Below are 27,763 nucleotides of genomic sequence, written 5' to 3'. Positions count from 1 at the left end.
CTCATGCTTATCTCTTCCTGATGGTCCACCCTTATACGTCCTGCGGCCCACTGCCTCACCGGGGTGAATGCAGAATACAGCTATCTAGAAAAAATGTCAAGAGAAAATCTTTTTTTTTTTTTAAATTGTGTTTGTCCATAACTCAGGTATCTGATGGATCTGCACATTTCCACTAGCTAATCTTTGCATAGCTCAAACATTAATCCTGAATAAGAGAAATAACTGTGTATGTTTAATTAAGTAGCTACATCCAAAATATTAAGAGAAGTATGTGTAAGGGTAAGTCTATATTGCAATTAAAACCCAGGCTCATGGGGCTTGGGCTAAGTGGCTGTCTAACTGCAGAATAGATGCTGTAGCTCAATCTGGGAGGGTCCCAGGGCTCGAGCTGCAGACCGACCCCGAATGTCTACACCGCAATTAAACAGCCCTTTAGCCTGAGCCCTGTGAGAGCAAGTCAGCTTGCACAAGCCAGCTGCAGTTTTTTAATTGCTGTGTCCACATAAGCACAGTTGCCATAAATTCCAAACTTCACTTACCCACTTAGGGTGCTATGTATGGCGAGCTAAAGAAAAATGTGAAAAAACAAACATTTTTAAAAGGGAGTTTCACAGAAAAATCAGTAAACACTTAAGGGGGAAAAAAGACATATGAAACCCAGTTGTCCTCTTGAGTGTTATTGTCTCAATTTTGGAAACTCTGTCTATACTACCCGCCAGATTGGCAGACAGCGATCAATCCAGCGGGGGTTGATTTATCGTGTCTAGTCTAGATGCGATAAATTAACCGCCGGCCGCTCTCCCATCAACTCCGGTACTATACCGGAGCAAGAGGCACAAGCAGAGTTGATGGGGAAGTGGCAGCAGTCAATTCACTGCAGTGAAGACACTGTGGTGAGTAGATCTAAGTACTTCAACTTCAGCTATGTTATTCACGTAGCCGAAGTTGCGTAACTTAGATCGATCCTTCCCCCGCCGTGTAGACCAGGCCTAAGTTCAATCACTGAAGTGTGGAAAACAGGGATTTCAGTCGTGGTTAACTACAAGTGACAGGCTCAATGCCATCTTAAGAAGCAGCAGTTACTGATGTCTCCATAATATACACAAATATTTTGCACACACATTTATTAACAGAGTTTCAATTCTGTTTTCTATAGTAAAAGAAAAACTGATAAAATCATCAGTGTTAGCAGCTCAGGATTTAAGAGCATCCCTGCCACAAACTAATATGCACACACAGGAAGTCTTATATTACCAAGTTTATGTTCATATTTAGTCAGTGAGAAAGTAACTCCTTAAATTACAAGAGAGTCCAAAATGTCAGATAATCATATTAAACAAATACAATGTTTTTAAAACATTTTTACTATGCATTCTGCAGCTGGAAAAATCACTACTAAACAAATTTTAAACTCAAATGAGAGTCAAAATTTAGGAGATCAAATGCATTAATCTGGAAAATTATTTCAAATTACTTTCTGGTGCACAAATTTATGACTGATAGTTGGAAAGAAAGATAGATATGATCTGGGTTAAATTCCTAATCGAGCAAAGTTATTGTAATCCATGCATTTCCGAAACAAGGTGTGCTATTTGAAATTTTGGATTAAAAAAAATCTTATATAAACCTCTTTTATTCAAGCCAGAATCCTCTCTAAACTAAGTTGCATTTTCATTCTTAACAAGATATATCAAGTGGATCAATTGAGTCTAGAGGCCTCTCAACAGAAAACCAAAGAACAAGGTTGAGAGTTTTAAGAAACTGGATATTTATGACTGAACTCAAGCATGGGACACTTTTATATCACCTAATGTGTAAAATAGTAAATTAGTCACCACCAAACCAAGCAAGTTGGTATACTAAAGTATAACTGAAATCACCACCTGAGCAAGATGCTTCAGCATAATAAATCTAAGATGAGTTAAAAGCCTATCCTTAATGAGTCCATCACTCTTCCCCATGTCTCAAGCATGTAAACCATAGAACTTAACATGACACTAATGTGTCAGATATATTGCCTTTACTGTTTAAATTTTCAAATTTTGCACATGCTTTTAATTCCTTCAATTGAAAAACAAACTAGGGGAGTGTGGTATAGATGAAATTACTAAAAGGTGGGTGCACAACTGCTTGAAAGACTATATTCAAAGAGAAAAGGAGTACTTGTGGCACCTTAGAGACTAACCAATTTATTTGAGCATAAGCTTTCGTGAGCTACAGCTCACTTCATCGGATGCATACCGTGGAAACTGCAGCAGACTTTATATATACACACAGAGAATATGAAACAATACCTCCTCCCACCCCACTGTCCTGCTGGTAATAGCTTATCTAAAGTGATCATCAGGTGGGCCATTTCCAGCACAAATCCAGGTTTTCTCACCCTCCACCCCCCCACACAAATTCACTCTCCTGCTGGTGATAGCCCATCCAAAGTGACAACTCTTTACACAATGTGCATGACAATCAAGTTGGGCTATTTCCTGCACAAATCCAGATTTTCTCACATCCCCCCCAGGAGGGTTCCCTCAACCCACCTAGCAATATTGTTAACCTATCCAACTATACTCTCAGCCCAGCAGAAGCAGCTGTTCTATCTCGGGGCCTCTCCTTCTGCCCCTCCACCCCCACGAACATGATACAGTTCTGTGGTGACCTAGAATCCTATTTTCGACGTCTCCGACTCAAGGAATATTTCCAAAATACCTCTGAACAGCATACTAATCCACAGAGATCTCCCTACCAACACTACAGAAAGAGGGATTCTAGGTGGACTCCTCCTGAAGGTCGAAACAGCAGACTGGACTTGTACATAGAGTGCTTCCACCGACGTGCACGGGCTGAAATTGTGGAAAAGCAGCATCACTTGCCCCATAACCTCAGCCATGCGGAACGCAATGCCATCCACAGCCTCAGAAACAACTCTGACATCATAATCAAAAAGGCTGACAAAGGAGGTGCTGTCGTCATCATGAATAGGTCGGAATATGAACAAGAGGCTGCTCGGCAGCTCTCCAACACGAGTTTCTACAAGCCATTACCCTATGATCCCACTGAGAGTTACCAAAAGCAACTACAGCATTTGCTCAAGAAACTTCCTGAAAAAGCACAAGATCAAATCCGCACAGACACACCCCTGGAACGCAGACCTGGGGTATTCTATCTACTACCCAAGACCCATAAACCTGGAAATCCTGGGCGCCCCATCATCTCAGGCATTGACACCCTGACAGCAGGATTGTCTGGCTATGTAGACTCCCTCCTCAGGCCCTACGCTACCAGCACTCCCAGTTACCTTCGAGACACCACTGACTTCCTGAGGAAACTTCAATCCATCGGTGATCTTCCTGATAACACCATCCTGGCCACTATGGATGTAGAAGCCCTCTACACCAACATTCCACACAAAGATGGACTACAAGCCGTCAAGAACACTATCCCCGATAATGTCACGGCTAACCTGGTCGCTGAACTTTGTGACTTTGTCCTTACCCATAACTATTTCACATTTGGGGACAATGTATACCTTCAGATCAGCGGCACTGCTATGGGTACCCGCATGGCCCCACAGTATGCCAACATTTTTATGGCTGACTTAGAACAACGCTTCCTCAGCTCTCGTCCCCTAAAGCCCCTACTCTACTTGCGCTATATTGATGACATCATCATCTGGACCCATGGAAAAGAAGCCCTTGAGGAATTCCACCATGATTTCAACAATTTCCATCCCACCACCAACCTCAGCCTGGTCCAGTCCACACAAGAGATCCACTTCCTGGACACTACAGTGCTAATAAACAATGGTCACATAAACACCACCCTATACCGGAAACCTACTGACTGCTATTCCTACCTGCATGCCTCCAGCTTTCACCCTGACCACACCACACGATCCATCGTCTACAGCCAAGCTCTGCGATACAACCGCATTTGCTCCAACCCCTCAGACAGAGACAAACACCTACAAGATCTCTGTCAAGCTTTCTTACAACTACAATACCCACCTGCAGAAGTAAAGAAACAGATTGATAGAGCCAGAAGAGTTCCCAGAAGTTACCTACTACAGGACAGGCCTAACAAAGAAAATAACAGAACGCCACTAGCCATCACCTTCAGCCCCCAACTAAAACCCCTCCAACGCATTATTAAGGATCTACAACCTATCCTAAAGGATGACCCAGCACTCTCACAAATCTTGGGAGACAGGCCAGTCCTTGCCTACAGACAGCCCCACAACCTGAAGCAAATACTCACCAACAACCACATACCACACAACAGAACCACTAACCCAGGAACTTATCCTTGCAACAAAGCCCGTTGCCAACTGTGTCCACATATCTATTCAGGGGACACCATCACAGGGCCTAATAACATCAGCCACACTATCAGAGGCTCGTTCACCTGCACATCCACCAATGTGATATATGCCATCATGTGCCAGCAATGCCCTTCTGCCATGTACATTGGTCAAACTGGACAGTCTCTACGTAAAGGAATAAATGGACACAAATCAGATGTCAAGAATTATAACATTCATAAACCAGTCGGAGAACACTTCAATCTCTCTGGTCACGCAATCACAGACATGAAGGTCGCTATCTTAAAACAAAAAAACTTCAAATCCAGACTCCAGCGAGAAACTGCTGAATTGGAATTCATTTGCAAATTGGATACTATTAATTTAGGCTTAAATAGAGACTGGGAGTGGCTAAGTCATTATGCAAGGTAGCCTGTGTCCTCTTGTTTTTTCCTACCCCCCCCCCCCCAGATGTTCTGGTTTAACTTGGATTTAAACTTGGAGAGTGGTCAGTTTAGATGAGCTATTACCAGCAGGAGAGTGAGTTTGTGTGTGTATGGGGGTGGGGGGGATGTGAGAAAACCTGGATTTGTGCAGGAAATAGCCCAACTTGATTGTCATGCACATTGTGTAGAGAGTTGTCACTTTGGATGGGCTATCACCAGCAGGAGAGTGAATTTGTGTGGGGGGGTGGAGGGTGAGAAAACCTGGATTTGTGCTGGAAATGGCCCACCTGATGATCACTTTAGATAAGCTATTACCAGCAGGACAGTGGGGTGGGAGGAGGTATTGTTTCATATTCTCTGTGTATATATAAAGTCTGCTGCAGTTTCCACGGTATGCATCCGATGAAGTGAGCTGTAGCTCACGAAAGCTTATGCTCAAATAAATTGGTTAGTCTCTAAGGTGCCACAAGTACTCCTTTTCTTTTTGCGAATACAGACTAACACGGCTGCTACTCTGAAACCTATATTCAAAGAGTAGTTATGAATGGTTTGTTGTCAAATGGGAAGAATGCATCTATTAGAGTCCCGCAGGGTCTGTCCTGGGTCTGATACTATTCAATATTTTCATTAAGGACTCAGATAATGTAATGGAGAACATGCTTACAAAATTTGTGAATGGCATCAAGCTGAGAGGGATTGTAAACACTTTGGAGGACAGGATCAGAATTCAAAATCACCTTGATAAATTTGAGAACTGATCTGAAATCAACAAGATGAAATTAAATAAAAAGATAAACAAAGAACTACACTTACAAGGAAAAATCAAATGCACAAATACAAAATGGGAAAGAACTGGCTATACAGTATTACCACAGAAAAGGATCTGGGGATTATAGTGGATCACAAATTGAACATGAGCCAACAATGTGATGCAGTTGCAAGAAAGGCTGACACTCTTCAGAAAGAGTATTAAAGCAGCATTATAGGTTAGACATGGGAGGTAATTATCCCGCTCTACTAAGCAAAGGCGAGACTTCAGCTGGAGTAGTATGACCAGTATTGGGCACTACACTTTAGGAAATACGTGGATGAATTGAGGAGAGTTCAGAGAAGGTCAACAAAAATGATAAAAGATTTAGAAAAATCAACCTATGAGGAAAGGTTAAAAAACTGGACATGTTTAGTCTTAAGAAAAGAAGACTGAAGGGGGACCTAATAACAGTCTTCAAATGTGTTAAGGGCTGTTACAAAAAGAATAATGATCAATTGGTCCCCAAGTTTGTTGAAGGTAGGACTGGGAAGAATTGGCTTAATCTACACACAGCAAGGGAGATTTTGGTTACATTTGGGCAAAAACTAACTATACAGACAATTAAGTACAGGAATAGGTTGCCAAGTGAAGATGTGGAATCCCCATGACTGAAGGTTTTTAAGAAAAGGTTGGCCAAACACTTGTCAGTGACCGTCTAGACTCTAGGCTTACCTTGTCCTGCTTCAGTGCAAAGGATGGACTAGATCACCTGCTAACATCTCTTCCAGCACTAAATTTCTTCGATCCTATGATACGGCATTATCATGGCTTGAAAAATCCACTCATCAATTTGCCTGGGATGAGTGCCATCAACCTCTGTAGAATCTAAGTTTGCATTTAAAATAAAATTAGTTCCTAATCCTTACTATTGTGAAGATAACTTTCTGAACATGAATCAAGCACAAACAGATATGATTCCTGCGTGTGAAAAAGCTGCTGGACCTTTTTACTACTCATGACTTCTCCAAGGTGCAGTAGAACTTTCAGTGCAGACAGTCTGTTCAGACAAAACTTTGGTACTGGAGCTGTTCACCATAAAAGAGAACCTAAATGGATGCTGAGGCGGGGTACATTTCTCAGACACAAAACAGGAATACACCCAAACAAAAATTAATCCATGATAGGAATCGCAGTATCTAGATAGGAGGGGGTTTTCTCACCAGTGCATTGCCTCTGGACAATGACATTCACCATCTTCGGTGCCAGTCATTAAATCTCCTTGCTAATCCTCTGCGTATTTACTCCTGAGGACATTCTATGCCAAAAAATAAAAAATTCTGTGCCAAAAAAATTAAAATTCTGCGCACAAGATTTTAAAATTCTGCAAATTTTATTTGTCTAATAAATGTGGAGGCTCCAGCATGGCATTGGGGAGCACAAGTCACTGCTGCACAGAGGTGGGAGATCACTGTGCAGCTCCCCTGCCCCACAGGACATGGACTCAGCGGTGAGGCTGCACCCAATCCTGACACAGAACAAGGACTGGGCCTGCCCCAGAAACATCCCAAGGCCCTGTTCCTCCATGCCAGGTGCACCAGGTGTGGGAGGCAGGCTCAGCAATGCAGGATCCAAATGTGGAGGGGCTTAGTGTGGGGTGATCCAGGTGTGAGCTGAGAGGGTTCTGTGTGGGGCAATCTGGGTGCAGACAGTTCAGTGGGGAAATGCAGGTGCAGAGGGGATGTGGATGCACTGGGGCTTGTTGGGCAGTTTTGGGTGCAATGGTAATGGAACTCTACAGGGGGATGCTGGGGGGAGTGGGGATCTTGGTGCAACTGGTTGGGTCTCGGTGGGGTAGGGATCTGGGGGGCGGGTGGCTTGTTGTGGGGCTCATCAGGGGGGCTCTGAGTGCAGGGGGGTAAGGTTTGGCAGGAGGGTCTGGGTATGAGGAGGTCTAGATGCATGGGGGTAGGACAGACCAGGGAGCAGCACCCTGTACAGGGATCCCTCCCCCTGCAGCTAAGGAACAATGGGTGCAGGAAGCGGGAGGTAGGGGAAAGAGAGTTTGCAGAACTTCCTGCAGCTGGGAGAGAAATCTGGAGGTGGGTCTGACCCAGCCCTGGATGGCGTACAGGGCAAGAGGAAGTCTCGTCCTCCCTGGTCCAGCCCAGACTAGCAGCTGAGCTGGGCGCAGGGTAGAAATCACCAGCCGGGTCTTCCCTAATCCCACCTCCTGCCCCATAGTGATTTACCTCTCTGCCAGCTGCCCTGGGCACCTAAAACATACTGCTGGAGAGGGTCGCATGACCGCTCTTGGGTCTTCCCTGTCAGAAAACCATTTTTCTGCAGGGAAGCAAAGAAATCTGCAGAGGACATTAATTCTGCACAAGCGCAGTGGCACAGAATTCCCCCAGGAGTACATATTAGATGACTGGTAATATTTCCATGCCCTGGATGCAAGTAGGAAGAGGGATGTGTTTAAGATTGGACATCTACATATGCATGTACATATCTGTGACAACTATGGGAAAGATGATTAAGATATGTTTTTAAAAAGTACTGTTTTGCAAGAGATTTTAAAATTAAATAGAAAGTTTGTTGACAATCTTACAACTAAAAGTATGCATTTTTTTTTTAATTGCAGGGGGCCTAACTAGTTGCTTTGGGAGTGCTGAAGCACAGGAATCTTTCACCATTTTAGCATGCTTAATCCAGGAGTTAATTTTCAAAATAATAGCTAGTCTTGGCTATGAACTCAACACCAACACACTAGGCTCAGTTCTTCTACAAAATGGAAAATTTTAGGTTTATTCTACATGCTTATACTAAATAACAATTTCCGTGCTGTCTTGTGCACCGTGTGCCAATGCCTTCTAAAATCTACATTAGAACGCACCATAATTTGAAATATCACAAGATGGATCTGGTTAACAGAAAAGCAAAATGAAATACACTGAACCCCCCAAATGTCAGTTTCCACAATTCGAAATGGGGTTATAATGATAACCTATTTAATTGGAATGTTAATCTTAAATCATTAAAGTTTGTAAAATGCTTTGGTCTCCTCAAATGGAAGGCATGACTGAATGGAAAAGCATTTTTAATAGACGTATTATCTTCATATAGATTCTTTTAGGAAATTATATGAGGCTTAATTAATATTTGTAAATGTCACTAAAACCCTTGTATTAAAGCTGCTGTGGAAGTAAAAAAATATTAGTATTATTAAACAGTCTGAAAACCCAAAATTCAGTTCACAGATCAGTGCTGATGTCATGGGTGGTGGTCATCTCTGTATTTGTGTGATACCAAATCTAAAATAGGCATATTTGAATTCCACTGACAATGCAAAAAAAAAGTATAATAATGTTCTAAATAGAGAAAAATACAATTGGTAGAGAACGTAATGTTTTCTTTCTAATCCTTCTGATTTATGTTGCACTAACATATGTAGTGATTATACACATTTTTAAACATACATTTATTTAATAATTGTAATGTTTCTTTTTGGAGCTGTTATGGTCTGAGACCACATTTGATTTACAAACACTTCAGTACACAGATTGTTTGTGATTAATCATATTGGCATCAGCACCAATCCAAGAACCATGCCAAAAGTGTATGCTTTTAAAAGCAACAACAATAATTTGCCCAAGGTCAGACAGAAAGTCTGTAGCAATCAGCAATAGAACCCAGATGCCTTGACTCCCAGGACTGTGTTTTCACCACTAGATGATGCCACCCGCACATGCTGGTTGTTCAGTAAATACAGTCAGTACCAATCAATTTATTAGTTGTAACTCAAACGTTTCTGAAGTTTCTCAGCAGTTACAGAATACATTTGCATTCAGTCAAACCCTGCAACCACCTCCATCAGCACTGTTTTGGTTTCAGAGGCTTTCTTGGCCCTGGTCTACACTAGGACGTTAGGTCGAATTTAGCAGCGTTAAATCTATGTAAACCTGCACCCGTCCACACAATGAAGCCCTTTATTTCGACTTAAAGGGCTCTTAAAATCGATTTCCTTACTCCACCCCTGACAAGTGGATTAGCGCTTAAATCGACGTTGCCGGCTCGAATTTGGGGTACTGTGGACACAATTCGATGGTAATGGCCTCCGGGAGCTATCCCAGAGTGCTCCATTCTGACCGCTCTGGACAGCACTCTCAACTCAGATGCACTGGCCAGGTAGACTGGAAAAGAACCGCGAACTTTTGAATCTCATTTCCTGTTTAGCCAGTGTGGCAAGCTGCAGGTGACCATGCAGAGCTCATCAGCAGAGGTGACCATGATGGAGTCCCAGAATCACAAAAGAGCTCCAGCATGGACCGAACGGGAGGTACGGGATCTGATCGCTGTTTGGGGAGAGGAATCCGTGCTATCAGAACTCCGTTCCAGTTTTCGAAATGCCAAAACCTTTGTCAAAATCTCCCAGGGCATGAAAGACAGAGGCCATAACAGGGACCCGAAGCAGTGCCGCGTGAAACTGAAGGAGCTGAGGCAAGCCTACCAGAAAACCAGAGAGGTGAACAGCTGCTCTGGGTCAGAGCCCCAAACATGCCATTTCTATGATGAGCTGCATGCCATTTTAGGGGGTTCAGCCACCACTACCCCAGCCGTGTTGTTTGACTCCTTCAATGGAGATGGAGGCAATACGGAAGCAGGTTTTGGGGACGAAGAAGATGAGGAGGAGGAGGAGGTTGTAGATAGCTCACAGCAAGCAAGCGGAGAAACCGGTTTTCCCGACAGCCAGGAACTGTTTCTCACCCTAGACCTGGAGCCAGTACCCCCCAAACCCACCCAAGGCTGCCTCCTGGACCCAGCAGGCGGAGAAGGGACCTCTGGTGAGTGTACCTTTTAAAATACTATACATGGTTTAAAAGCAAGCATGTGAAAGGATTACTTTGCCCTGGCATTTGCGGTTCTCCTAGATGTAGTCCTAAAGCCTTTGCAAAAGGTTTCTGGGGAGGGCAGCCTTATTGCGTCCTTCATGGTAGGACACTTTACCACTCCAGGCCAGTAACACGTACTCGGGAATCATTGTAGAACACAGCATTGCAGTGTATGTTTGCTGGCATTCAAACAACATCCGTTCTTTATCTCTCTGTGTTATCCTCAGGAGAGTGAGATATAATTCATGGTCACCTGGTTGAAATAGAGTGCTTTTCTTCAGGGGACACTCAGAGGAGCCCATTCCTGCTGGGCTGTTTGCCTGTGGCTAAACAGAAATGTTCCCCGCTGTTAGCCACAGGGAGGGGGGAAGGTTGAGGGGGTAGTCACGCGGTGGGAGGAGGCAAAATGCGACCTTGTAACGAAAGCACATGTGCTATGTATGTAATGTTAACAGCAAGGTTTACCCTGAAAGAGTGTAGCCACTGTTTTATAAAATGTGTCTTTTTAAATACCGCTGTCCCTTTTTTTTTCTCCAACAGCTGCATGTGTTTCAATGATCACAGGATCTTCTCCTTCCCAGAGGCTAGTGAAGCTTAGAAAGAAAAAAAACGCACTCGCGATGAAATGTTCTCCGAGCTCATGCTGTCCTCCCACACTGACAGAGCACAGACGAATGCGTGGAGGCAAATAATGTCAGAGTGCAGGAAAGCACGAAATGACCGGGAGGAGAGGTGGAGGGCTGAAGAGAGTAAGTGGCGGGCTGAAGACAGGGCTGAAGCTCAAATGTGGCGGCAGCGTGATGAGAGGAGGCAGGATTCAATGCTGAGGCTGCTGCAGGACCAAACCAGTATGCTCCAGTGTATGGTTGAGCTGCAGCAAAGGCAGCTGGAGCACAGACTGCCACTGCTGCCCCTCTGTAACCAACCGCCCTCCTCCCCAAGTTCCATAGCCTCCTCACCCAGACGCCCAAGAATGCGGTGGGGGGGCCTCCGGCCAACCAGCCACTCCACCACAGAGGATTGCCCAAAATAAAGAAGGCTATCATTCAATAAATTTTAAAGTTGTAAACTTTTAAAGTGCTGTGCTTAAAGTGCTGTGTGGCATTTTCCTTCTCTCCTCCACCACCCCTCCTGGGCTACCTTGGTAGTCATCCCCCTATTTGTGTGATGAATGAATAAAGAATGCATGAATGTGAAGCAACAATGACTTTATTGCCTCTGCAAGCGGTGATTGAAGGGAGGAGGGGCGGGTGGTTAGCTTACAGGGAAGTAGAGTGAACCTAGGGGCGGGGGGTTTCATCAAGGAGAAACAAACAGAACTTTCACACCGTAGCCTGGCCAGTCATGAAACTGGTTTTCAAAGCTTCTCTGATGAGTACCGCGCCCTCCTGTGCTCTTCTAACCGCCCTGGTGTCTGGCTGCGCGTAACCAGCAGCCAGGCGATTTGCCTCAACCTCCCACCCTGCCATAAACGTCTCCCCCTTACTCTCACAGATATTGTGGAGCACGCAGCAAGCAGTAATAACAGTGGGAATATTGGTTTCGCTGAGGTCTAAGCGAGTCAGTAAACTGCGCCAGCGCGCCTTTAAACGTCCAAATGCACATTCTACCACCATTCTGCACTTGCTCAGCCTGTAGTTGAACAGCTCCTGACTACTGTCCAGGCTGCCTGTGTACGGCTTCATGAGCCATGGCAGTAAGGGGTAGGCTGGGTCCCCAAGGATACATATAGGCATTTCAACATCCCCAACAGTTATTTTCTGGTCTGGGAATAAAGTCCCTTCCTGCAGCTTTTGAAACAGACCAGAGTTCCTGAAGATGCAAGCGTCATGCACCTTTCCCGGCCATCCCACGTTGATGTTGGTGAAACGTCCCTTGTGATCCACCAGAGCTTGCAGCACTATCGAAAAGTACCCCTTGCGGTTTATGTACTCGGCGGCTTGGTGCTCCGGTGCCAAGATAGGGATATGAGTTCCGTCTATAGCCCCACCACAGTTAGGGAATCCCATTGCAGCAAAGCCATCCACTATGACCTGCACATTTCCCAGGGTCACTACCCTTGATATCAGCAGATCTTTGATTGCGTGGGCTACTTGCATCACAGCAGCCCCCACTGTAGATTTGCCCACTCCAAATTGATTCCCAACTGACCGGTAGCTGTCTGGCGTTGCAAGCTTCCACAGGGCTATCGCCACTCGCTTCTCAACTGTGAGGGCTGCTCTCATCTTGGTATTCATGCGCCTCAGGGCAGGGGAAAGCAAGTCACAAAGTTCCATGAAAGTGCCCTTACGCATGTGAAAGTTTCGCAGCCACTGGGAATCGTCCCAGACCTGCAACACTATGCGGTCCCACCAGTCTGTGCTTGTTTCCCGAGCCCAGAATCGGCGTTCCACAGCATGAACCTGCCCCATTAGCACCATGATGCATGCATTGGCAGGGCCCATGCTTTCACAGAAATCTGTGTCCATGTCCTGATCACTCATGTGACCGCGCTGACGTCGCCTCCACGCCCGGTATCACTTTGCCAGGTTCTGGTGCTGCATATACTGCTGGATAATGTGTGTGGTGTTTAATGTGCTCCTAATTGCCAAAGTGAGCTGAGCGGCCTCCATGCTTGCCTTGGTATGGCGTCCGCACAGAAAAAAGGCGCGGAACGATTGTCTGCCGTTGCTCTGACAGAGGGAGGGGCGACTGACGACACGGCTTTCAGGGTTGGCTTCAGGGAGCTAAAATCAACAAAGTGGGTGTCTTTACATCAAGGAGTATTTCAGGCAGGACTTCACGGAGGGTTCCAATAAGAAATGGTGCACCTAAGTTATCGTTCTTATTGGAACAAGGAGGTTAGCCTGGCCTCTGATTGATACATGGCTAGATTTACCTCGCTGCACCTTCTCTGTGAGTGACTGCAGTGTGACCTAGAGGAATGAGTCCCCTAGACAGGGGAGGAGGCAAATGAGTACAAAACAAATCTGGTCTATTTCTTGTTTTGACCCACTCCATCTATCTTTTACATCTTTGGCTGGCAGCAGACGGTGTAGAAGGACTGCATGCCATCCACATCTCATGGCTGCTCGGCAGAAGATGGTACAGTACGACTGCTAGCAATCCTCATCTCTTGCCTGCCTGGCAGAAGATGGTACAGTACGACTGCTAGCAGTCCGTATCGCCTGCCCGCTCACCATAAGATGGTTCAATAGGACTGACTGCAGGACTAAAGAGAATGACCTGGTCAAGTCACTCCAAATTTAGTCCCTGCGCCCATGTCTGCCCAGGCGCTCCCAGCCGACGTGGCCAGGAGCACCTCGGACACGACGAGGACGACTACCAATCGTATTGCACCGTCTGCTGCCAGAAGGCAATGGGTTGCTGCTACTGTGCAGCAAAGCCGTACTGCGTCTGCCAGCACCCAGGAGACATAGGGTGACGGTTACCTGAGCGGGCTCCATGCTTGCCGTGGTATGGCGTCTGCACAGGTAACTCAGGAAAAAAGGCGCAAAATGATTGTCTGCCCTTGCTTTCACGGAGGGAGGGAGGGAACGGGGGCCTGACGATATGTACCCAGAACCACCCGCGACAATATTTTAGCCCCATCAGGCATTGGGATCTCAACCCAGAATTCCAATGGGCAGCGGAGACTGCGGGAACTGTAGGATAGCTACCCACAGTGCAACGCTCCGGAAGTCGACTCTAGCCTCGGTACTGTGGAAGCGCTCCGCCGAGTTAATGCACTTAATGCACTTAGAGCATTTTCTGTGGGGACACACACACTCGAATATATAAAACCGATTTCTAAAAAACCGACTTCTATAAATTCGACCTTATTCCGTAGTGTAGACATACCCTTGGTACAGACATTATTAGGGTAGAAGACCAACAAATTCCAAAACATGTTTACTGAAGACTGTTGCTACATGGCCAGCAACCATGTGGTCACCAAAACCTTCAGTGGCACAATAAGATTGCCTGTGATGGACATAAATTGAATATACAGCCAGATCACATTAAGGACCTAGGTGGCAACTGATCAGCAAGGAGGCAACATCCCTTTGGGATTTTCCATGATGATGATGATTTACATTCAGCTTTTATCTAATTTAAATGCACCCAAATGCTTTCCTTACTTATTATAAAAATTAAAAGAAAGAAAATTATATATTTTATACGTATCCAAATAACTATAAAAGTGTCAACGGTGGAAATGCCTTTGAATCACCACAATAAATACAGTTTTAGAGTGCATACATTGCATTATACTAAGTACAATAAAATTATTTTGAAGACAGATCTTTCATTTTGACACATATCACAGACTATTACTATCATCTGGGTTGACAGGTGGTAAGCGTAGAACATTCTACCAGAATAGGGAATGACAATTATTCCCGTGTACTTTAGCCACTCAATGTATTGAATTGCAAATAGCAGCTACATGACTTCAATACTGTCTTAAGATGTACAGATTCACAGACAAAATACAAGTGAAGAAAGCACTGCAAGAATCCAAATTCTTTTAGGCAGTTTTTCATTACAGCAACTATAAGAAACAGCAAGAGGAGGAATCCTCAATTCTAAGAGCACAATTAATTCCAACTAAAAATCCATTTCTTTACAACATTATAGCACAATCAAAAAGTGAATTTCTTGTTGTGCTAGCACAGCAGGATATTACTTACACGCAAGAAGCCAGCAGCCAGACCATGCAAAAATATATTCAGGTTGGCAAGTTTTAATGAAACTTCCTCCACCCCCACCCACACAGAAAGGAACTGAAGAGAAGAGTTAACAGCTGGTGAGTTAAACTGAAAATTTATTCATTTTATGATGCTCAATTCTGGACATCTGATGACAAAAAATTAAAGAAGCTGTCAAGAGGACTTGATGTATCTATAGACTAACAACAGGATACAAAGACTCTCACCTCCAAAACCCTAATCCTGCTAACTTACACAGATGCTTAACCATGAGTAGGCCAACTGAAGTCAATGGGACTGGTTGTGGTAGTAAGGTTATGTACATTCATAACTGTTTGTAGGATCAGGTACCATGTCACTATTTTGAACTTGGCCCAAGTTTGTAGGCTGCGTAGGGGCTCACATAAACTGAGTAGATGGTTTCAATCCAGGTACTATGCATGGGTATACAATGATTGCAACCTACCTGTCAGTCTCATCAGGCTGACCAAGCATTAAATTGGCCTGGAAAATTACCCTAAAGGTAAAAGGTTAGTTAATCTTAGTAGCTCACCTGAGATAAGGCACTTAAATATACAGCAATGGGTACAGTATAAACTCTTGGTGTGGTGTACATTCATTAATTCTCTATCTAAACATTTCAGAAAAGTCTGAAATATCTGTGGAACATTAATAAAATCACAGTTGGCAAAATGAAAATGAATTACCTCATTCTGGGGAGGAAACTATTCTATTCTAGGTGTCATGAATTTAAAGCTCCACTCCATCACACTTAGATGAATTAATTTTATCACGCTTAATTTTATGTAAAAAGAAAAGGAGTACTTGTGGCACCTTAGAGACTAACAAGTACTCCTTTTCTTTTTGCAAATACAGACCAACATGGCTGCTACTCCGAAACCTTAATTTTATGTGTGAGTAGTCCAGTTGTGTATACCCGTTAAGTTTTTGCAGGATCCAGATTCAATATTTTTTAAAAAAAACTATACAGAATGCATGAAAGTTTAACTACCTTTACTCATTTCAATGATAATTTTTGTCTTAACCTTGGAATTAAATTCATCTACAAGTACTTCATATCTAAAAAGGCCAAGGTTTTAAATTTTCTTAGATATCTATCTATCTATATCTATATCACTCTTCTCTCATTTTGTCAATTCTCAAATGCCACCCTGGGTCATTTGTCTGTCTTATCTCCTATTGCATCTTATCATAAACCTATGGTGTGACCTCTCTAGGGCAGGGACTGTCTTCTTGTTACTTGTTTCTATAGTCCTAATACAATGGGTCTTGATTGGGTCTTATGTACTACCGTACAACAAATAAAGATAATAATTCACTGAACACTATTGCCAAACAAATACCAAATCAATCATAAATAGACTTTCTAAAATTAGGACCTTACTTGCTTGCAAAACAATCATAAAATATTAGCAGCCCAGACAAGATCTACACCTTAAAACTTTAATCATGATAGTAAAGATAATGAAAAAGCTAAAGATGGATATTTTACTCACCCCAGCTGTGTGAGTGAATAGAATTATTAAAGTCATACATGTGCAGACTACTATAATTTTTAATATTAATATGAGATTAAGGCTGAACATACCTGCTACGGTTGCTTACATGAGAAGATGAATTATTTCTAGTTTCTCATTTTATAAAATCACTTACATAGCATTAATTTTAGCCAGCTTTTAAAAGCATCTCATTTCTGTAATGAAGGGTTTTTTCCTTGATGATGACTTTAAAAATCTCACTTTCATTTTTTCTCAAAAAACCTTCCTCATTGAAGGTGTCACATGAAGTACAAGTTACTCAAGGCAGTTATGAAACTAGATTTAAAACTCCTTGCTATTTCCTAAGATTATCTTGCCTTCTATTATGAAAGGAATTCATAAAACAATAGGGATCATGTTATGATGACTTTTCTTGTACAACTCATACACATTTCCCTAATCAGGAGTTATTTTTAAAGCTACTAAATTTCTTAGAGAACTTCCGAGAATTTAGAAATCAAAAGGTACTGTATCATATAAGCAGTCACCCTATACTGTTATCTATAGAGTGCCTTAACGTACATGGGTGTATTATACAAACATACGATGACAATTATCATCATCTTTCTTTCTATCCTGAAACTTGTGGAAGGAGGAAGAAGTGGAGGTTCCCTCTATTCATGAGTGATATCTAAAGCTATCAGCAATTCCTAAAACAAGATCACAACATTCATTGACCAAAAGGTGCTACCATAACTCAGTTTACTGAATTCATTTAATCTCTAACCTAGTCAGAGGCTGTGCTGCTGTAGCAAGATCTATACTCCAAGGTTCTGATCTTGCAAAGAGTTATACAAGTGCTTAACTTTATGAACTTCAGTCCTGTTTACTTCAGTTAGGTTACATACCTGCACAAATTAAGCATGTGCATAAATCTTCACAGGAATAGATCCTAAATCTGCAAATAAGTCGCCATCATTTGCAGTCACCCTCTTGTTCATGTTCCTGTCCTAACACACAGGGAAATTCCTCCCACGGGGAAAAAATTCTAAAAGATACAACAGGCAATGAGCTCTGTGTTGGCTGACATCTGACCCGCATGAAATGTCATGTAAATCCACCAAGTGCTATGTGGGTACAAGGATCTGCTTTCACAACAATAGTTTATAGAGGAAAACAATGGCTATGAAATCCTGAAATCTGGATGGAGAGGAATGAGTTCCAGATCGGCATCAAGTCACTACCAAAAGTTACTAATTCCTAAAGACTACCCTGTAACAGGGGATTTGCTTTAAATGAGTAATAGGTGCCATCATACCCCATTAAGTGATTCTATAATTAGGGCCCTACCAAATTCATGGCAGTGAAAAACACATCATGGACCATGAAATCTGATCTCCCCTGTGAAATCTGGCACCTAGTTGAGGCCCTAAGCAGGGCTCCAACTGCTAGTCCCGGATGGGGATGGGGAGGAACAAGACTTCCTCTTCCCCTGAAGGGGCTACTCCTGGGATGGGTCAGACTCACCTCCAGAATCTCCCCCAGCTGCAGGAAGCTCCACGGTTCGAGCTGTTACCTCCACCCCCGTGAGGCAGGAGACTGCTGGGAAAACCGGACATATGGTAATCCACCCCTACCATACCCTGAGATCCTCACTTCTACGCTGCTGGTGGTGGTGGTGCTGGCTTTAGAGCTGGGCTCCCGGTCAGCAGCCTTCCTCTCTGGTTGCCCAGATCTGAAGGCAACACCCCTGCCAGCAGCCAGGCAGAAGTACAGGTGGCAATCCCATGACCTGCCTACAATAGCCTTGCAACCCCCCCATGCTGCCTGCCTTTTGGGTCCCACGGGAACCCCAGGGTTACTAAATGGTGAAATTTCAGACATAAACTGAAAACCTGAAATTGACAAATTTTAAAAACCCCTGTCCATGAAATGGACCAAAATGGAATTTGGTAGGGTGTTATCTATAATACTTGTGGTGATGGAAAGTATCCACAACTCATATAAAACCTGGTACCACTTGTAAATCTGTTTCCCCTCCACAGGCATTATATTCCAATATGCAAAAAGAATACCCCTCCCAATATTGTAACCACATGTTGTACTCATGGAAACTCACCTCTTACTGAGCCCAATTTCTAGAAGAGTACTAATTCATAAAGGAATATAACTGTTTGGAAAGTGAAAGCCGTAACACAATTAACTGAATGAATAAGGTCTGGTGACAGCAATGAGTCTGCAACTCAGCCAGATCCTGAACCCCCTGACTGGGGCAATTCCAAGAGGACGTTAGCAAGTGTCTGCAACCCACTCAAATCCCCTGAAATGACACAGCTGACACCCAGCTGAGCTGCAAGGGGGTGCCAGGCAACCCCTGTATCGTCTTCGCCGTCCCGTCCCCCCCAAGCTGGGCTCACGCTGCGGGGGGGCAGGATTGCCAGGCAGAGCTCAGCCCCAAGGGGGGCTCGTGCTGCGGGGAGGGGAGGTGCCAGGCAGAGCAAAGCCCCGGCGAGGGAGGTCACACTCGGAGAAGGAGACAAAGCCTCCTGCACAGAAGTGGGGGTCCCCCATGGGACTAGGGCAGTTACCCCTCCCCCCAAGTGAGGCACTCACCTGTCCAGGCAGGACCCGATCTTGCCGCAGTCTGTGGTGTGGTGTGGTGTGCGGCCCGGCCCTGGCCCTGGCCCCTACTCGCGGGGATGGGGCTGCCCAGGGCTCTCTGCCCCCCGCTCGGGTGCAGTAAATCAGCTGACAAGCTCCAGCCAGGCGCCGTGACTCCCACAGCAAGTGTCGCAAAGCCTCGCCGCAGTGACTGACGGCAGGTTGAGGAATCGGCGTAACTATGGAGACCACAGCGGCGTGACCCCCTCCCCCTTTGGTGGACGGGCGGAGCGTTACGGCTGCAGTGCTGCGTGGGGGGGTGTGGCTGGGGCGCTTCGGCTTCCAGAGCGCCCCGCCTTGGGGAGCGGGCGGTGCCTGGTGCAGGAGACCAGCAACAGGGCCCAGCAACCTAGTCATGGGCTAAGCTAAGTCAGGAACAGGTCCTCTTATCTCAGAGTATCTCCGCGCCGGGAGTTCCTCTGGGATAACTAATAGCTATCGAAAATAAACGCGTGTTTGATAATAGGCTCTTCAGTCTAGCATAGGAAGGGATAACACGCTCTGATGGTTGGAGCTAAACAAATTCAGACTGGCAATATTGAGGTGTAAATTTGTAATGGCGAGAGTAATTACCTATTGGAATAATTTATGGAGTGTGGATGGGGTGGTTTCACCACCACTGACCATTTTTAAATCAAGGTTGGATGTTTTTATAAACCATTAAGAATGTTGAGGGTGGGGGAAGAGTTCTGTTTCCTGTGTTATACGGGAAATCAGACTAGATGATCACAGTGTTCCTTTCTGGCCTTGGAGTCTGTGAACTAATAAATATTCCAGAATAACTAATAATTATTCCACAAGAGCTAGTTCAGTAAATTTTAAAGTGCAGACAAGCTCTAAACACTGGAGAGTTAGGACAGAGTGCCCACCCATGTGGGGAGTAACTACTTTGTGGGTATTGTAGTTTATCTATGAAGAATATGTGTTTGTTAAAGTACCTACGGGGAAAATACTTATTAGAGAGTATGGGCGCCTGATGATAGTTCCCAGTAACTTCCCGGACTCCGTTTTTTGGGGGGAATACTTGCTACTTAACAGAGATGTTGTGCGAACTAATAAATTAATCTTTGTAAAAATGTAAAGAGCTACCTTAAAGTTATTTTTATAACCTGTAAGACAGTACCTATAAGAGTATTTAATGATTGTAAATTGAGCATGCAATAAAACTGGTGGTCGTCCCATTCCAGGGTGCAATTCAGACTAGTGAGGGGTTGTGTCACCACCTACCCTACATCCTTGTGTGCCTCACAATGCTTTGCTGCTAAAGTTCCCAAACTGGGCCGCTCACAAACAGCATGCAGGTCACACCTTGGGTGTCTATAACTATGGCCTGTCAGCAGCACTCTGGTCACACTCTGGCTTCCACCAGCCTTGATTACCACTTGCAGAGTGACCCCAACACTCCCAGTCCTGAATTTTTGAAAAACATTTGTTCCGCCTTGTTCGTCCCTCTCCTGGACAGTTCAAATATTAGAGTTTCCCTTGTAAGGGGCCAATATTCAAGTGGATATTTGAATGGAGGATATTCGAGTGGAGGTACTCAGTTCAGTTTAAACACAACACTGGATTAGTTCCGATTCAAAAATAAAACGTTTAACTTCAAAGAGAAAGATTTTAAGTGAGTACAATTATAAGGTATTAAAGTCAGAAATGGTTACAAGAGAAATGAAGATAAAATGCTCTCTAATAGCTAACACTCAACAAACTAGACTTGGTTCAAGGTAAAATCCTTACCATATATTCCTAGTGACAGGGCTGACCAAGTTCCAAAGTCCATTCTGACACTCTGTACCTTGGGGGGCATTTACCCTCATATTCCTCGTTTATATATAATTGTGATATTGCATATAAAGCAGGCCACGTGAATTATCAGGGGAAAGGTTATGATCTGCTGAAAGTCACTGTTCTATTAAAATACGTGTATCATTAATGATTTTGAAGTTATGAGAATTGTGTTGTATGGTTGTCACTAAAATATGCTGTGGGTTGGAAAGCATCCAGATACTAGCTCTCCAGAGACAGTGCCAAGGAAAGTAACCAACATCCGGATGGATGTCAAACAACCATTAACAGGCGTGGTCCAGCATGGGAGCTACAATTCGATGACTCACCTGCAAAAAGCCACACCAGGGGAATTGCTCAACCTTGCCTACGGACTCAACAACGCCCACCAGACATGCTTGGACTTATGTTCTCCAAGCTCATCGGACTGAGGGTATAAAACAGAACACAGGGGTCCCATGCTTGGCCTTTTCTCCTCTCCCCCACCTATGCTGCAAGCAACAAAGACACTTAGAAGACTGAAGACTCCAACAGAGAAGACTGGCCCAGGTTTAAGGGACAAACCTGTATATTAAGGACTGCAATATTCAGTGGGGTGAGAAAAACTGCTTAATCTAGATGTTTCCCAGTTTGATAGGGTTGAGAGTTTAGACTGCATGCTTATATTTTCTTTTCTTTTGGTAACTAACTCTTACTTTTTTGCCTTATAATCACTTAAATTACTTAAAATCACTTAAATCACTTATAATCACTTAAAATCTATCTTTTGTAGTCAATAAATTTGTTTTAACAGTTTATCTTCACTGGTGAATTTGCCTGAAGTGTTTGGTAAGGCTGTTTGCTCAGGTTTACAAAGGCTGGTGTATATCCACTTTCCATTGATGAAGAGGTGAACCAAGGTACAAGGCTGGGAGCTGGGAGGATTTGATTGGTGCCTTTCTCTGTGTGATTCATGAGTGACTCTGGGAGCATTCATGCAATCTAACTGGGTGTGGGGCTCCACATGCACTTGTGCTGAGTGATACTGTTTGAAGAAGAAAAGGAGTACTTGTGGCACCTTAGAGACTAACCAATTTATTTGAGCATAAGCTTTCGTGAGCTACAGCTCACTTCATCGGATGCATTGGTTAGTCTCTAAGGTGCCACAAGTACTCCTTTTCTTTTTGCGAATACAGACTAACATGGCTGTTACTCTGAAACCTGTTTGAAGAAGGTGAAAGCATGAAGTTAAGTAAAATACTGACTAAATTTGAGGAACATTGCATGCCAAAAAGGAATGAAAACTTTGAGAGAGACAATTTTTTTACATGCATGCAAAAAACTGATGACACCTGTGACGAAGTGGGAATATTCTTAATGTTTTGTCTGACTACTTGTGCCTCAATTTCCCCTATGTGTTACTCAAATATCTAGGTTGTGGGACAAGGGTGTATGATTGTTAAAGAGACTCCTAGAGGGCAGGAGTCTTGCCATCTGGCTGCCTGGGCCCAGACAATGGCTGACACTCTGTGTCCTGGCAACCAATGGCCGGAGCCCATCCTCTGCAACAGCCAGCTGGAGATGTTGGAGAACACAGAGAGAGGTGGAGGAGAAGTGACCTGTTTGCCCAAGAAAGAGACAAAGGGATGAAGGTGGGGCAGCTAGGTGTGATTGAGGGTGGGCTGCTGAAAGCTGGTCAGTCTGCTGTTCGGGGACTCAAGTGGCAGGGAGTCCAGGGCTCTGGATTCCCCCCCACCCCAGGATGGTCTTTGTGAATGTTCCTAATTTCTGTGCTAACAAGATCTGTTCTACGCTGTGTTCCCAATGACTAACAAACCTTCTGTTTTCCAACCTGGCGGAGAGTCACTGCTGATTATAGAGTTGGGTGCATGGCCCCTTTGGTGGGCATGTAAGGCTTCCCCAGGTGTCCCATTCAGGTGGACTTATTGCAGGGAGCTCACAGTGTGAACAGGAGTTCTGAACACTCCAAGATCAGCCCCAACAGGTACTGAAGCCAAGGAGGCTTGCCCTAATGAGAGTGTGCCCTAAGGGGAGACACACTGCAATAGGGTCCTATCTGACTTCATTCAGAGTGGTTCCAGAGCACCAAGGCTGTGACTCCAAGCAATATGTCACAGAATTAAGGAAACTCAGTCAAATCTGTGACTTTGGTGAGCTGACAAATTCTCTGGTCAGAGGTAGAATCATTGATGGCATGAAAGACAATGTGTTAAGAGACAGATTACTCTATGAAGGATGCTTAACTTTAAAAAAGCTCTCCAAATATGTCGGGCAGCAGAAACTGTGAAAGCACAAGCCAAAAGGCTGAGTTCACTAGAGTGGTTATCAACTTACCTTGAGAAGGTTCGCAGAGGTCTTCCAGGGAGTAAATCAACTCATCTAGATATTTGCCTAGTTTTACAACAGGCTAAATAAAAAGCACTAGCGAAGTCAATACAGACTAAAATTTCATACAGACAAAACAAGAAAGCAATTTTTCTGTAGTAGTGTGCTGTGACACTTTGTATTTTTATATCTGATTTTGTAAGCAAGTAGTTTTTAGGTGGGATGAAACTTGGGGTACACATGACAAATCAGACTCCTGAAAGGGGTAGTGTAGTCTGGAAAGGTTGAGAACCACAGCTCTAGAAGGAATTATCCTTGTATTATTTATAAAAGAATATAGGTAGAATAGGTCGAATCAAAGAATGAAACCCCTCACTGTGAAAAGCACTGAGTACACATGGTAATGTGGGAGGTGTGGATCATAGCATGGTCCCAAACCATGTGTTACCTTCAGGAAACTCTGTCATAAACATGGGGGAAATAATCATTTTGCAAAATGCTGTACATCCCAAATGCAGAAAAGTCAAGTGTATTCAGTTAAAGACAATCTGGTTAAGGAGTTTTTCATAATTGTACTGGGATCTAGCAAGTCTGATGATAGGGACTGAATACTGCCTATGCCAGTGAATGGAACAATTTTTTTCACTGAAACTGGGCATAGGAGCTCAGGTTAATATTCTGTCTGAACAAGATTATGAGATTACAAAACCAAAACTGGGACCAACAAAAATAAAAGTAACTGATTATTCTGAAACAAATATACCAGTGAAGGTGGGGTGCATTGCTAGCATCAACCATATAAACACTATGTACAGGCTCCCTTTCATTGTAGTGCCAAAGGAGGTGACATCAATTTTAGGCCTGACTGAATGTGAGAAATTCAATCTGGTGCTCTCCCTACAAGATCATACTGAACCTGGCTATTAGACACTGCGATGGGGCGTACTCGTCCACACTGGACAGGGAAGGATTAACCCTACTGTGATATTGCACCCCATAATGCTTTATAGAAATATGCTTACGAATGCAAATATGACATAACTGAAATATGTTTTACGCTAGATATGCCATGTAGCATATCTTTGCAAAGGTTAGGAACTACTCAATATATTCATCCTATTTATATGCATGTATCATTTTTATATCTGAAGTTATGAGCGTTGGCTCTATGCTTATGTTTAAAGTGTTTGCTGTAGGAAGCTGTCATAAATATAAAGGGAAGTGTAAACCCCTTTAAAATCCCTCCTGGCCAGAGGAAAAATCCTCTCACCTGTAAAGGGTTAAGAAGCTAAAGGTAACCTCACTGGCACCTGACCAAAATGACCAATGAGGAGACAAGATACTTTCAAAAGCTGGGAGGAGGGAGAGAAACAAAGGGTCTGTGTCTGTCGGTATGCTGCTTTTGCCGAGGATAGACCAGGAATGGAGTCTTAGAACTTTAGTAAGTAATCTAGGTAGGTATGTGTTAGATTATGATTTCTTTAAATGGCTGAGAAATTAAGCTGTGCTGAATAGAATGGATATTTCTGTCTGTGTGTCTTTTTTGTAACTTAAGGTTTTCCCTAGAGGGATTCTCTATGTTTTGAATCTAATTACCCTGTAAGGTATCTACCATCTTGATTTTACAGGGGTGATTTCTTTACTCCTATTTACTTCTATGTCTATTAAAAGTCTTCTTGTAAGAAAACTGAATGCTTTTTCATTGTTCTCAGATCCAAGGGTTTGGGTCTGTGGTCGCCTATGCAAATTGGTGAGGATTTTTACCAAACCTTTCCCAGGGAAGTGGGGTGCAAGGGTTGGGAGGATTTTGGGGGGAAAGACGTGTCCAAACTACATTTCCCAGTAAACCCAGTTAGAGTTTGGTGGTGGCAGTGGCTATTCCAAGGACAAAGGATAAAATTAATTTGTACCTTGGGGAAGTTTTAACCTAAGCTGGTAAAAGTAAGCTTAGGAGGTTTTCATGCAGGTCCCCACATCTGTACCCTAGAGTTCAGAGTGGGGGAGGAACCTTGACATGGTGGCAGAGTGGTGGAATTAACCTAAAATTATTTTGAGATCAATTTGAGATTTTTTGAACTAGAAATACAGATTTTAAAAAGGAATTTTTTTTTCCTTTGGGGCTGCTGGAAAGGAGGTCCAGAGAGCAGCTGAAACTGAAAACAGCTTGTTTTTTCTCTGCTTTGGGGCCAGAGGAGAGAGAAAAGGGGATTATCTTTGTGAATTTCAGGTTTTCTTTGCCTGGAGGCACGGTACTTAACTTCCTGCAGGGATATTCACAGTCTTGGTAAACCAGAAGTTGTTTTTTTTTTTAAGTAAATAGGGGGGGTGTTCTACCCATTTGCCTGGAGACAAAAGTGGCACGGGCTTTTTTTTTTAGGATTTTGATTTTTTTACAAGGAGCACAAGTTTGAAAAGGAATTTTTTTTCCTTTGGGCTGCTGGTAAGCAGGTTTCCAAGTAGTTGGAGGTTTTTTGCTTTGATTTGGGGCCAGAGGAGAGACAAGGGAATTGTCTTTTTCTGTAGGCTGACAATCACTATCAGAGAATAGGTATTCTATTCCAGCACAGCAAAATTTTACAGCCAAGTTTTGTTTGTTTATTTCTAAACCTCAGGTGTAAAGTTAGTTAAAAACAGAGAGGTTAGGATGACAAAATCCACGGCTCGACAAAACCTGGAATTAGCCAGATTTCAGGCTGAGGAAAAACAAAGGGAACATGAAAGACAGATAGAACTCATGCAGCTGAGGAAGGAGGAGAAGGAAAAAGAGAGGAAGCATGTGGAGGAGGAGAGGGAAAAAGAGAGGAAGCATGGAGATGGAGAAGGTAAAGGTTCAGCAGAATATACCAACAAACCCTAGCAATCCTTCTCCAGGTACCACTCCCCATCCCAGAAAGTTCCCCACCTATAAGGCAGGCGATGATACTGAGGCCTTCTTAGAAAACTTCGAAAGGGCCTGCCTTGGGTACAACATCTCTACTGACCAATACATGGTAGAGCTGAGGCCGCAGCTCAGTGGACCCTTAGCTGAGGTGGCAGCTGAAATGCCTAAAGAACACATGAACAAGTATGAACTGTTTAAATCCAAGGCGAGAGTCAGAATGGGGACAACGCCCGAGCAGTCTCGTCGGAGGTTCAGAGCCCTAAGGTGGAAACCAGACGTGTCATTTACCCGACATGCCTACCACATTCTGAAACATTGGGATGCCTGGATATCAGGAGCAAGTGTTGAATCTCCAGTAAATTTGCCCTTCCTAATGCAAATGGAACAATTCTTAGAGGGTGTTCCTGAGGAAATAGAAAGATACATCCTAGATGGGAAGCCCAAAACTATAATTGAGGCAGGAGAGATTGGAGCCAGATGGGTGGAGGTGACAGAGAAGAAGAAAACTGGTCGCAGTTGGAGCGGAGACCAGAAGGGACAACCCCAGACCACACCCTATTACCGGGGGCCGCCCAAAGCCCCACCTACCTCCCAAAGAACCCTCCAGACCCTTATCGTCCCACCACTCCGTTCTCCAGCAACCCACCTCGCCCCAGTGACCCGACAGCTGGACGATGTTTTAAATGTAACGAGCTGGGGCATGTAAAGGCCAACTGCCCCAAGAACCCCAACAGATTACAGTTCATTGCACCAGAATCACACCAGAGGTCCGCAGGCCCAGATACCTCCCAGATACCCTTGGAGCGGAGGGAAACTATGAGTGTGGGCGGGAAGAAGATCATCGCGTGGAGGGACACCGGAGCACAAGTGTCAGCTATCCATGCTTCCTTAGTGGACCCCAATTTAATCAACCCAGAGATCCACGTGACGATTCAACCCTTCAAGTTCAACTCTTTCAATTTGCCTACAGCCAAGTTGCCTGTCCAGTACCAGGGCTGGTCAGGAACATGGACTTTTGCAGCCTATGATGATTATCCCATCCCCATGCTGTTGGGGGAAGACTTGGCCAATCATGTGAAGCGGGCCAAGAGGGTGAGAATGGTCACCCATAGCCAGGCTAAACAAGCCGTGAGGCCTAGCTCTGTTCCGGAAACTTCTATCAGGACCCAGTCAGAGGTGATGGACCCGGACCCCAGGCCAATGTCTGCAACAGCAGTAGTGGATTCAGTCCCAGAGACCCAGACGGAACCAGTCCCAGAACCGGAACCAGCGGAACAACCAGCACCAGACCATTTGCCAGCACTGAATCCAGTACTTGCAACCTCAACACCAGAGGGCCCCACCGAACCTGAACTGGCAGCAGCCCATAACCCTACACAAGAGGCTCAGCTGGAGCCTGAACCCCAACATAGTGTCCCAGTGGAGAGCAGTTCACAGTCAACAGAAACAGCCCCATCCCCTACATCACTTCCACAGGGACCAAGCATAGGTCCACAATCCAATGAGGAACTGATGTCTCCAGCATCAAGGGAACAGTTCCA

The 27,763-nt window shown here is 44.2% G+C and overlaps 1 protein-coding gene across 4 annotated transcripts in view; it reads right to left on the bottom strand.

Annotated features, from left to right (window-relative positions):
- Positions 1 to 19,392, bottom strand: part of WDR7 (WD repeat domain 7) — a 385,156-nt gene extending 365,764 nt beyond the window's left edge. For 2 of the 4 annotated variants that reach the window (XM_084629120.1, XM_084629123.1), the window contains exon 1: positions 19,187 to 19,392. The gene's annotated coding sequence lies outside the window, so the exon portion shown is untranslated. Of the gene's footprint in view, positions 1 to 18,100; positions 18,176 to 19,186 lie in introns of all 4 variants that reach the window. The other 2 variants (XM_084629121.1, XM_084629122.1) reach the window with 2 other exon arrangements.
- Positions 19,393 to 27,763: the final 8,371 nt, after the last annotated feature.

Source organism: Lepidochelys olivacea (genome assembly GCF_965140295.1).
Source record: "Lepidochelys olivacea isolate rLepOli2 genome assembly, chromosome: 5".
Taxonomy (NCBI): Eukaryota; Metazoa; Chordata; order Testudines; family Cheloniidae; genus Lepidochelys; species Lepidochelys olivacea.
This window is presented reverse-complemented; position numbering and strand designations above follow the sequence as displayed.